The sequence below is a fragment of the Nannospalax galili genome, unplaced genomic scaffold, assembly GCF_000622305.1.
Source record: "Nannospalax galili isolate Female #2095 unplaced genomic scaffold, S.galili_v1.0 scaffold234, whole genome shotgun sequence".
NCBI lineage: Eukaryota > Metazoa > Chordata > Mammalia > Rodentia > Spalacidae > Nannospalax > Nannospalax galili.
In genome coordinates, this window is record NW_008335054.1 from 2,871,304 (window position 1) to 2,878,715 (window position 7,412).

The following is a 7,412-nucleotide window of genomic DNA, read 5'->3' on the forward strand; positions in this document are numbered from 1 at the left end:
GCAAAGTGGTTCACTGAACACTGTGAACCAGGTTAAGCTACCAGAGAGTTTGTTTCTCAGTCAGTTAAGCTCTTCAGAATAATTATGGGCAGTGTGTGTGTGTGTGTGTGTGTGTGTGTGTGTGTGTGTGTGTGTAAAAAACAATTTCTACAAATTCTACATTCCACTTGAAGTCCAGTGGGTTCCAACTGAGCAAGCACCGTGCAGCTGTTCAAACCATTGATTGGCAGCGATGCATTTGGAGGCAGAAGTGATGGTGTCCAGAATCTCGGAGCCACTGTCAGCCAAGGTCACCAAGAAACTGGTTCTAAAACAGAAAGAAATGCAGTGCACGGATTCTGGGGGAGACACAAGTTACCAGGCTCCAGTTAATCGCTGGTATCGCTTTGTCTTTTATGGAACTCTTTGCTGGGGGCAGAGGGGGCTTTCAGCTTCATCTGAGGCTGAACCAAGCAGGGACAGAAGGGATGCTACAGGTGCGTCTTGCAGACCCAACATAAATGCAGGGACTGGAGAAAAGCTAGCTGCTCCCCATCCCCCATCTGCACTCCAACATCTAACCTCAGCCACTGTCTACACCATGCTGGGTCCCTTCTTCAGTTGTCCCAAGCCATGCAACAGATGGGCCAGGTTGAGCTAACTAGTAGCAGATGGCTGTGGTTGCCTGAGCTTCTTACATTGGCAAACTTTTCTGTTTGAACGTGTGAAATTTTTCCCAGTGTTAAAGCATAGAAAGGGAACACTGTTGTAGCCATGATGATTGACCAAAATATTTAAGAGAAAATGACTACAATCTGCTGAATGAGCTTGAATTGATTCTTCTAAAACTTTATTTTTCTGTCTTCGCCACAATTTCAGTATTTATGCACATGTACATACTAGTACATGTTCACATGCATGCTCACATACACACAAACCTAGCTTTAGTGTGGTATTTTTCTCTGTTACACTGAAGGCAATGTAATGTAGGAGTGGAATGCAGCATTACAGTTAGATAGCATTTGGTTTGACTTGCAGATCCACTACCTAACTAGCATGATACAAGATTGTGTGTCTGAGTTTTAGCAGCCTATTGTCAAATTCATGGGAATAGACAAAGAACTGGGCATAGTGAGGAGTCAAAGCTAGTCAACAAACTGAGATGAAATTAGGAAATGTGTTAGGAACTGGCCCTATGGCTAACCTCAGAAACGCTTAACTAAGCTTTGGGATACAGTCCCCCAGACATTGATCCAAAAGTAACAAGTGTTACAGGCAAGATCGATGAGGGCATCAGCTCACATTCTCCACCCTCTTACTCCTGACACACTCTTTAAAAAAAGCCCAAGGGGTGGGCTTAAGAGATGGCTCGGTGGTTAAGAGCACTGGGTGTTCTTACAGAGGACCTGGGTTTAATCCCTAGCATGCACATGGTGGCGAACAACCATCTGTAACTCCAGTACTAGGGGATCTGTTGCCCTCTTCTAACCTCCGCAGACACTGCATAACAAGGGTGCACCTACCTACATGCAGGCAATACATTCATACACATACAATAAAAATAGTAAATAAAATATTTTTTTTAAAAAACCCAAGGGAAGCCAAAGTATTGGTATAGGAGGAGAGGCTGTGACTTGAACACTTTGACAGCCCCATGCCTTCAGCTGTTAAGGTTATGGTCTGTTACATTTACTACTTGACTCCACATTATGGGGCTATTCCTTAATTTAAAAAAAAAAAAAATACCCTGACTCTTAGCATCCATTTTAGGCAAGAGCCAATCCAAACTTCTGAGAACCTATTCCTTCAAATTCTCTTGCACCTGTGCTCTCGAGCAAAGACTTTGCTTGTTCTTTATTAAAACAGTATCTCCAGCATGAAATGGAGAAGTAAACATCAGCCCCACCCTTATTACAGAATCCCTTTCTGATCCCTAGACATAGACCAACACACACACACACACACACACACACACACACACACACACACACTCATAAACAGGTGTTAGAAATTTCTCTCATTGCTTTCAATGCAATAAGGCTGCTATTTGCAGCACTTTGGGGTTTTGATATGTAAAACATGCATAGACACATTCATACACTAGGGCAAGGAAAGATCCTGAGGGATTTAAGGCCATATGATCAGGTCACAACAGGAGCATATGGTTCAGTGAGCTTGTTTACATTACAAACAGTAACCTTCGAGTTGCAAGGTTAAGTAAAAGTCCAGAGTATGCCCATATTGTATAAGTTATTCCTACAATGGTCCGAGCCCCTGTGGTTCCAGCTTGGAAGAAAAAGGCAGTGTTTTCTACTGTCCAACATTTGAACCCCACAGCACCCCAGCAGACCCCTCATCTAGGTGGCACCCTAATCCCTCCATTCTTACAATGCACACTGCTTCCTATCTGTGCAGGAAGGCATGAAAATCATTTTGAAGTCAAACCAATATTATTGTCTATTACTTGTTCATTCAAAGTATACTCTATGCAAATATGTAATTAAACACTACTAAGCTTGCTTGTAATTAACTCAAAATAATATTATTTTTATGTAGAATTAACCTAGTTAATGAACTCAATTTCTGATCATCAATTTTGGAAAACAGAAGAGCTCCTGTGATAATTTTGCATTAATTAAAAATTGGATAATTTCATATGGACCTATTAGCCTTCCATTTTTAAAGTGAAAGGGAAAATCTTTGTGCTATGTTACTGAAGGACATTTTACTCATAAAAGATTTCTGAACAGTTTTGTTCTGAATTTGAGACCAGAATTCTGATAATATAGAACCCAAAATGGTTCATATTCAAAGAGAAAATAAGTTATGTCTAAAGACAAGGACTATTTACAGGCAAATTGGGGGGAGGGGCATAAAAAAACAAGTTATGCTGGGCATAGTAGCCACCACATCTTTTAATCCCTGCAGTTGAGAGGCAGAAACAGGCAGATCTCTGTGAGATGGAGGCCAGCCTGGTCTACATAGTGAGTTCCAGGCCACCTGGGACTACAAGGCGGCCCTGTCTCAAAATAATTTTTTTTCCAAAATTAAAGACCTCCAAAGATTACTTAAAGAGATAGTGGACTATATTAGTGGCAAAAGGGACTTCTGGAGTATGGATAAATTTAATCATTTTGCAGATAAAAACCCAAATCCTAATTTTATTCCTTCTTGGACATTACCTATCACATTGATCTATAATTTTTGAATTTTAATGCCTTTTTGTATGTGCATAGGCAAATGGATATGAAAATACACATATGGACTCACATGTAGATGGTAACATAAATATATAGTTTATATGTAGATGTATGAATATGAATACATAAATATATGAAGATAATAAATTTAAGGTTTTAATTTATAGTTTGTTTTCATCTGTGTGTATATGTACCATATGTGTGTGTTCATCCTCCTGTCTGTGAGTGTGGAAGCACATGTTGCCATGCTGGGTCAGGGAACAACCTCAGGTGTAGGTCCCTGCCTTTTACCTTTTTTGAGACAGATTCCCCTGTTGTTCACTACTGCATTTACCAAGCTGGATGACCTGCAAAATTCCACAGACTTTCCCATGTCTACCTCCCATCTCTCTGTAGGAGTGCTGGGATTACAGATGCATGCTACCATGTTGAGCTTTACGTGGGCCTGTGGATGCAGGTCTTCACACTTGTGCAGCCACTGAGCCATCGCCTCAGCCCATCTATAGCTTTAAAGTAATTCACATATATTTTAAAAAACTATATCATACTGGGCTGGAGAGATGGCTCAGCAGTTAAGAGCACTGACTGCTCTTGCAGAGGACCCAGGTTCAATTCCCAGCACCCACATGATGGCTACAAACCATCCTTAACTCCAGTTCCAGGGGAATCCGAAGCCCTCTTCTGACCTCCATGGCATTGCATGACACGGTGCACTCACATACATGCAGGCAATACACTCATACACATAAAAATAATAATAAAATATTTTTTAAAAACCTATATCATACTAACTGTACCATCTTGATTAATTATAATAACTTCTAAAATAAACACACCAAAAGTCAAATCCATTATCTTGTATTCATGTTTCAGTCTAATTACAGTGCCTACTATAATTAACTTTCCATATTATCATATTTAATCAAAGTAACTATCTTCTATTCTCAGGCAAAAGTGAATGCTAGAGGTTGGGAAACAAAGAACTACTTGCAAATTCTGTTCCATATGAACACTAATTTCATATGACTCTAACAAATTTGAAATGGCGAAAGTAAACATCTATGCAGTATATCATCCAAAGGTGTTTGCATATTCTTGCTAATCTATTGCCACTCTAAGAGAAATAAGGACAAGTCATGTTTAGAAATCATTTATTTTGGATTTTTCTCATCCATATAAACTAGTCAGCAATCAAAAATAATTAATTCATCAGCCATTTGTCTAAGTTCTTAAAGTTAGTTAAGAGTGGAGAAATTTCTTTTTCTAGTGAATCCTTCTGACACAACTTTTTTTATTTATTTTTTTTTTTTTGGTCTTTTTGAGACAGGGTCTCCCTGTAGCCTCAGCTGTCCTGGAACTCACTATGTAGACCAGGCTGGCCTTGAACTCACAGAGATCCGCCTGCCTCTGCCTCCCAAGTGCTGGGATTAAAGGTGTGCACCACCACGCCCGGCCTGACAGAACATTTTAAAATTTCATAAAATAAAATCCTTTAATAATCTACAATTACCTTTTTATTTAGTAGAATAAGATATGTGTGTGAATATATGTATAAATTATCAGTAGGTTATAAAAACAATAATAATCTATTTAACTCCTAAAGCCATGTAAGAATTTAGGAACTTTAACTCATAAAGAATTTAGCCTTAGGGGCAGGAGAGATGGCTAAGTGGTTAGGAACACTGGCTGTTCTTGCAGAAGACCCGGGTTTGAATCTCAGCACCCACATGGCAGCTAACAACTGTCCATAACTCCAGTTCCAGGGGATCCGATACCTTCTCTGTCCTCTGCAGCATTGCACGACGTGGGTGCACCTACATACATGCAGGCAACACACACATACACATAAAAATAATAAAAATAAAAATTTATTTTTAAAAAAATAATTTAACCTTAAAGCCTCAACTTTGTTCAAGAGTCTTATTTTACCTTGGAACTGAGAATTATTTTTTTTTCTTATCTTGTAGTTATTGTAACAAAAAACATCTGTAATACAAATTTCAGTATTGAAAAAATAAATAACTTGGTTGTTTTTCTACCTTCTAGACATTTTCTCTACTTATATAGAATGGATACTCTAAAGTATACTCATAATAAAAGAATAATTCTTTTAATCAATGATTTTTTTTAAGTTCTCCAAGAGATGAGGAAAGCGGGACAGGAATGGTAGAGAACTGGGATGCAGTCAGCTTTGGGCATTTATGCGTTTATGAAGGCTGCTTGAAAATTTTATCTAACAACACAGTCAAGCTCTAGCACCTATTAATTCTCAAAGTACAGGGTTGTAGAAGCGGGTGTCTACATAAACAGAATGACTTCTCTATAGATGACACAGACAGATAATCTGTTCATGAGAGTTTCATTCATTTTTTTCCCAAGGCATCTCTCAAATGAACAGTCTTCTTCATATCCAAAGTTCCCCCAAACAGCCAGTACGTGAACTTGTTCTGGTTAGAGAGAAGCAGGTAGGCAAAGGCGGCAGGAGGAAGCATAGGAAAGCATAGTTTCAGATGGATGGGACGCCATTCCTGACTACACTTGCAGGAGATGATGTGCAGCCTGCTGTCTCTAGAACTCAGTCCACACCACAGGCAGATAATACCTTCAGGTTCCAAGGGAACTAGCCCAAAGAAAACAGCTCACAGAAATGGGGAGATTAGAAAGATGAAAAATTCTTTAAGAGTTTGAAATAATGACCCAGGTTAAAGTTTGTCCCAAGAATCTTGGTTGTAAGGCAACTTCTGAATACCTCAGTTCCCTAAAACTGACCCAAGGATGGTCATACCTGCCCATCTCTTTAAGACACAAAGAACACTCCAGATGCTAGACCACAGGAACAGATATTAGCAGGCTAGAAGCAGCCTCACCAAAAACAATCAAAATTGAATCAGATAACCAAAAATCACTTGGAAGAAGGGCGGAAGAGGGAGGAAGGAAAAGCGATTAAAACAGAACCCAGTTCAGCATGAACTTAGCCACGGGTAATGTGGAGCTTTTGGAGGCTCTCAAGTGAGTACTGAAATTAGTGACTTGAATCTTGTTTAAGGCTGTAGGGTTCTCAGATGCTCAGGTGGGAGAGAAGGAAAGACATTAGTAATGGTTGCATTAGCACTAAAGGAAGATATTCCACCCGGTAAAGTACAATGGGCAGGACATCTAGTCAGAGCTACCCAGACTACCCAGTGATGTTCACACAGGTTGGGAAGAACGTCTGGTAACCATGTTTCTAAGTGTTTACAGTAAAATGCACACTGTGATGGCTAATCCTGGGTGTCAACCTGATTGGATCTGGGATTAACTGAAATGAAAGAGATCTTCTTGATTGGATCATCTAAAGCCAGAAGACACACCCTAAATGTGGGCGTTACCTTCTGATGGCGGCCGGTATAAAAGGCCATGGCAGAGGAGAACACGGGCTTTTTGCGGCTTGACTTCTCTCTCGCTGGTGGGTTCGTCTTGCTGCTGTAGACTGAAGACTAGCTGATATTTTGGAATTTGTCAGACCTCCAGCACCGGATTGGGACTACTGAGACATCAGCCTTGTGGACTGAGCGACTATAGATTCTCAGCCTCTCCAGTGTGGTACAGCCATTGTTGGTCTACTAGGTCTCTATCCTGTGAGCTAAGCTGATAAATCCCTATACATATATATTCATTCTACTGGTTCTGTTTCTTTGGAGAACCCTGACTAATACAGATTATGGTACCAGGAGTGGTTCTAGGGAAACAGAATTGAAAGAATGAGTTTCTTTAATGGGCTTGTTGGTATTTGGAGCAGGCTCTCGAGTCAGAGTATTCAGATAGCATGGAGAGTACTGAAAATCCATGGTGTAGACTATTTGAAACAATTATGGAGATAGACCCATTTGAATCTCCTAAAACTCATCTCTTGTGAAGAGCAAGAAATTTAATGACTCTACACATAAAACCTTTGACAATTTGTGAAAAAATAAGAAAAATAATTATGCTGGCTAGTTACTTCTAGTATCTCTGGATAAAGTAATGAAGATAAACAATGAGCTTAATGATAAAATTGACAGGCTCCAGATTCGAATCAAGAGTTTAAAAGTTTCCAAGTGTGCCCTGGACCAGAATCTTCTGTCCAGTAGCCAGAATGCAAAAGCTGCAGAAAATTAAGCTGGAGGCCTTAGTATACTTTTGGCTGACCTACAATGCAAATTTGATTTCCAGCCTCGAAGCGTATCAGCAGTAAAGGTGAGGGCATTGGTAGGG